Source organism: Lactuca saligna, chromosome 3, assembly GCF_052625555.1.
Source record: "Lactuca saligna cultivar CGN05327 chromosome 3, ASM5262555v1, whole genome shotgun sequence".
Taxonomy (NCBI): Eukaryota; Viridiplantae; Streptophyta; class Magnoliopsida; order Asterales; family Asteraceae; genus Lactuca; species Lactuca saligna.
The window spans coordinates 15,080,443-15,086,442 of NC_136419.1; the positions used below are offsets into that span (position 1 = coordinate 15,080,443).

The following is a 6,000-nucleotide window of genomic DNA, read 5'->3' on the forward strand; positions in this document are numbered from 1 at the left end:
GGATCGTCCCTGCGATCAAAAAATGACTATTTTGCCCTTAATATATATATTTTTTTATTTTTCTTTTTATTTACTTGTCATTTTAAATTAAAAAAATTAAGAAAAAATAAATGCCCCACCCCTTCCCCCTCCCCCCTTTCCCCTTTCCTTTCCCCAATTTTCTTATTCTTTGTTTCCCTCTTTTTAGTCACTCCCGATAACAACCCACAACCCTAATGTCGTCCACATAATAACGGCGAAATCATGCCGCCACCCACCTGCTTCCATGTCTCCAGCGAAAACCAAGCACCACCGTCGGTGTTCTCCCCATTAGGATCCAAATCAGATCCAATACCCTTATCACAACGCTCCTCCTCATTATCTTGTTCTCTTTTCCGATTGGCAGCCTCCTTTCTGGCGAGCTCTACATAGATCCGAACATCCCCAAATTACTTTCGTCCCCCCAACTCTCATGAAACAAAAATGGTGGACCTTCTGAAATAAAAATGGCGGACCTCAAGCTACTACAACTCACCATCGATCTTCATTCTCACCCCTTCTTCTCCTGCATCGATCAGAAAACCACCGGTTAACGTCAACTCCACAGCAGCTCGCCATTTCCATCATAACTCGCTATCACCTAATCTATTCTTCAATTTTTCAAGCGGTACAGGCGTTAACGTACAAGTTCCCACCGGTCATCTTCACTTGTGTGACTTTGCTCCATGGGAGGTTTGAGATACTGATGTTTACCGGTGGTTCTTATGGCAGTGGTGGCCCCTAAGCAACATCGATCTAAGACAATGGAGTTAACAAAAAGATAGACACGGTGTGCGGTTCGTCAATAGATGAGGGTTGTGGTCAGGCGACTCATTTCTAGAGTATTGTTTGGGGATCGATATCGGAGTTATTTATGGTGGTAGTTGTAGCAAATTTTGATGACTTTGCTTCTTCCTTCAAACAATATGATGGTGGTAATGTTTGATATCTGTCAAAAATTTAGGGGAAAGAGGGGTGGCTGGGTTTTCTTTTATTTAAAAGGGTTAGGTGGACCTATAAATTTAATTAGATTTTTTTAGTAATTAAAATTAATCTAGAAATATGAAAAATAAATGGAAAAGGGCATTATAGTCATTTCATGTTTCTCAAGGGATGAAGCGTGTAAATTTAAAGTAATGAAGGATGAAACGTGCAAATTTTAATCAAACGAGGGACGATCCGAGTTAATTTTTGAAAATAGAGACTAAACGTGCATTTTGGTACTTGCACGAGGGACGATTCGTGTAATTTACTCAAGTTAAAAATATAACATTGTAAGTAGAAGTAAATCTATTCTTTTAATATTGAAATTTAGTTTATATATGATTACACTTTAAGATTGATATTTATTTAACCTTATTAACCAACTTATAATCATTATTAGAAAGAAATTGAAAAGTCATGAAAGTTTCTAATAAATGTGATGAAAGAAAAAAATGTTTCCTTTATAAGTATAATGAACGAATTCTCGTGTGTTGCGCAATGTGCAATTACATTATTTAAAATCTTGATTATTATAACGGGTGTTTAGTTGTTAGAAGTTACTATGACCAAGTTAGTAAAAATCATCAACGTCCGGATTAAAACGCAAGACGTTCAATCTAACAGAAAAAAATCTATTAAGTGGGTTAGTCTCACATTGACGTTTAATTAAATATACATTTCAGTTTAGGTTTTATATTTAAAAATATACATAATTTTTAACTATTAGAAAAATAGTTTTATGATATTTTGATTTATGGTTGTGATTTATAACCATTTTTATTTTAACCAATAAGTTATATGTATATTAGGTTGAAAAATAAAGAGTTGGTTTGAACTTAAACTAATAATTGATTTTAATGTATTAAATAAATCAAATTAGGAAGGTTAAAGTGAATGATTTAATTAAGTTAAAAAAAACGAGTATGTTTGGTTAATTATTTGAAAGATCAAGAGTTTCTGTAACTTTTAAGAAAATATTTTCCATTAATATGACATTATTATAAAATAATAACCAAGATTAGTGAATAACTAAAAAAAATACATATTTTAACAATCTTGGCATTGATATCTCTTATTAGGTGTTTGTTTTATAGTTTCAACATTTATTATCATTTATATTATTAATTATTAAGAATTTTTTGTAGGTTTAACCTGGTAGTTCTAGCTATGTGTTTTTTCATAAAAATTATTATTTTATTGCAATTAATGTGTTTGACTCCTTTTAATGTTGATTTAAGAAAATTACAACATTGATCATTATATAATTGTATAAAAGAAGAGTTCCTAATTGAACAGTACCTATCTCTTATTGGATTGTTTCTATTTTTTTTTTTTCTTTTTTCTTCGAGGTCGGTCGTCGTCTTCATCGAAGTCATTCCAGATGCTTCCCACCGCTTTCTTTCCACCGTCCCCTCTGATTGAGATTTATTACCCCTCTGGCGTCGCTTCTTCTTTCCCTTATTCCTCCACCTGCTTCCCACCGCTTCTTTTTTCTTCTCCAACACCGCCTCCAACACAGAACACTCCGATGAGTCTGTCTCCACCACTGCAGAAGTCGGAGAGCCCTAATTTCGTGCGACTCTACTTCGACTACGACGACATCCACAACCGACGAGTCCTGCTTCGATGTCGGATACATTAAAGGACGGTGGATCTGGGTTTCTTTATTTCTGATTTTCACTTCCATGGTATTTTCTTTCTCAGCGCTTCTAGGAAGTGGAATTGTAATTATAGCTGATTCTTCTGTTCAGATATTAGAAATGTGAGTAAAAAATACATTTGATTTCTTTTTATGTATGTTCGTCAATAGATTTGTTATGTGTTTATCATCATATATCTTTCCCTCTGGAGGTGTTGTTTTCAAATGTCGGTGACCTAAAAAGGTACTCAATTAAAGAAGGATTAGATTGTTTTTTTTTTTTTTGCTCAGACTTGGTAGAGTTCAGGATGCATATCAAGTGACTGATAAAATGCTTCAAATAACCAATAAGATTAGTTTCATTCTATCATCGATTGCGCTAGCTTCATACTCGCACATTTGATATTGGAAGGTTGTATTGGAAAGGAAGAGTGATAAGTATTCAAACCATTAAAATTCAGAAAATTTTTTTGGTTAAAATAGATTGCAAGTTTGATGATTTTTTTTGTGAAATTGGTTAGACAATTGTTGATATTGATAATTTTGTGTGGTGTGTTTTTGTTCCTTCGAGCTTTACATTCCATAATTCCATTTCATTTACTAGCAACTACTTTCTGGATCTATGATTTCATTCATATTATTGTTTATTGATAAGGTAAATTTGATTAGATTGTTAAATTTTGCTAATCGTTTGACTCCAGCTACCACTGCATTGTTCAGGGAAAAAGACCATCAACTTGAAAAGGTAATAAGTAAATTACTATTCTGCCCCTTAAATTACACACAAAAAAACAATTTTGGATCCAACTGAAGATTGTTTCAGAAGCGGATCACGATGAACATGTATACTAGGTTCATACATATTACTTCTTTTTTACTCTTCAATGATGAAGATGAACCTCAGATCTGAAAAGACTGATAACTTGAGTGTGATGGATGCCATTTATTTTTTGCATGTATACAGTTCTGGCATCAGGTATTTATGTCATGCTTATTCATATTAGATGACCATTTTAAACATTACATTGATTATATCCACAAAAAAAACAAAGAGAAATTGTTATTTCATGAAATTTACCCTTTTCATTATTGATGGGCATTAGCAATGAGAAAAAAGGTGAAAGAAACGAAAGTAGAATGCTATAATATAATACACAAATAAATGAAAGTAGTTTGATATTTGTTGGAGAGTGTTGTGGTATGTTTAACTATTGAAGATTGTGTTCTTCCTATTTCTTAAATGATCTGTCAATTGCACTTCAAAGGTATAGTTTATATATATATATATATATATATATATATATATATATATATATATATATATATATATATATATATATATATATATATATATATATATATATTCAAATAAGGTTGTGACGTTGTTTCATTTGGGGATACTGAGTAAGTATCCTTCGTACTTTGAAATAAACCTCATGAAATTCTTTACTTTTATGTTTCATTTTATGTAAATATTTTGAGTGAGTTACAAATAACGTTCCTGTGGTTATCTTAAATTTACACATCTGGTCCCCAAGTTACATTCTTTTAGTAGATTAACATATATCTTTATTGTAAATTACTTTGGTTACAAATCATAAATAAAAAGATGCACTAACACAAATATGCGGTGATGCAGATATCATTATGTTTAATAGGATATGAGGATCTTCATAGGTTTTTGGTACTTTGGAAATGGTATCACCAAAGGTAAATTATTGAATAAAAAAAATCAAGGGCGATTGTATGACTTTGAGTAGAAAGGGAAATCGTTATGGTTTTTCAAAAATCTAACACTTTTTTCAATCTTTTCAAAAATATGATTATAACAATGTTTATTTGGAAAATTATAGCCTTCTTCTTTATTTTTTTATAACTGTAGAAGATTGGTGGCTTCGGGTTATAACACGTCATACTTAGGTTTCAGTTGATTCCGTTTGTCAATATTAAATATTTTCAATAAACTATACATTTCATTATTAGGATTATCAGTTGGAATCGCGATGTTCTTTGTTCTTAAATGTTTAGTTTTTATAAATTCTTAGTTTTTATACTATTTCCCCAAAAGGGTATCAAGAATCTTGACGTTTTTCTCATGTTCTGACCTATTCATGCAGCCATAGCCTGGAAGCTGTAGTAAGGGAGATTGCAATTCAAGCTATTTAGTAGTTTCCTAAAGTATCTCCTAATGTGAGACCAAGTAGATGAAATGATTAACAGATAAGAATTCAGCTGTGCAAGTAATTACGCAAATCAAATATTCGATCATTTATGACCATTTTACCCTCACGGTGCATCATTCAGACAGGGTTAAATGAAAACTTAATTGCATTGATTATATCTACAAAAAAACAAAGAGAAGTTGTTATTTCATGAGATTTACCCTTTTCTTTATTGATGGGCATTAGCATTGAGAAAAAAGCTGAAAGAACCGAAAGTAGAATGCTATAATATAATACACAAATAAATGAAAGTAGTTTGGTATTTGTTGCAGAGTGTTGTGGACGAGGATTTGGAGAACTTAAAGGAAGTTGTAATGAAGCGTGATGACGGGGAGAGTCTAAAGGAAAGTTTAACGCAAAAAAGCATATATAGGCTTATTTACGTGTTAGAGTCACTGAGCAACACGTGACAAATTTACTACAATGTATCAAATTTACTACAATGTATGATTCCCATTTCAGTTCTTTGGGGTTACTTTGCTTACATGTCAATTTTCATAAAGATTGTTGCTCTTTTTTCATTCTTCCTGGTCAACATTTCAGGTAAGCCCCTATATATGTAATGACCAAAAAACCTTATTTAACTCTTTGTAAAAAATTCCTTCTGACCCATGCAAAGCATGGGTCAGAAGGAATTTTTTACAAAGAGTTAAATAAGGTTTTTTGGTCATTACATATATAGGGGCTTACCTGAAATGTTGACAAAGCATGGGTCTCTTCTCTAGTTTTCAAGAATATGAAACATGTGAATGGATAACAACAATAGAATTAAAAACCAAGAGATACAACTTGTACAACAAACCTACAACAATTAACAACGATAAAGGGTAAAGTTTATGGCATCATCTTTAAAAACATCAATGTATCATCTCATTAAAAAATACAAATTTCCTCATAAAGCGATAAACTTATCAACTCATTAAAGTGAATTTCTACATCTCAATATGAATTTCAACACAAAAACTTGCATATTGTTCAAAATGTGAGGTAATCTTCAATTTAAATATTCATTAAATCTCAGAGTGTTTATAAATAAGTTCAACAAATTATGCATATCACATTTCAAGCAAAGTTAGTATAATAAAACTTGAAGTTAAATCCTCATCCGTGATTGTTCCATTCATCAGTTCAATTTTA

The 6,000-nt window shown here is 31.6% G+C and overlaps 1 long non-coding RNA gene across 3 annotated transcripts; it reads left to right on the forward strand.

The window, feature by feature from the left end:
- Window positions 1-2,235: 2,235 nt before the first annotated feature.
- On the forward strand, window positions 2,236-5,347 carry LOC145034555 (uncharacterized). 3 transcript variants are annotated; one of them, XR_013678109.1, is made up of 3 exons: window positions 2,291-3,386; window positions 4,281-4,351; window positions 4,759-5,347. It is a non-coding gene; the product is annotated as an uncharacterized LOC145034555 (long non-coding RNA). The 3 variants fall into 3 exon arrangements; XR_013678108.1 differs by having other exon boundaries at window positions 2,295-2,764; window positions 3,343-3,386; window positions 4,281-5,347; XR_013678107.1 differs by having other exon boundaries at window positions 2,236-3,386; window positions 4,281-5,347.
- The last annotated feature ends 653 nt before the right edge of the window (window positions 5,348-6,000 follow it).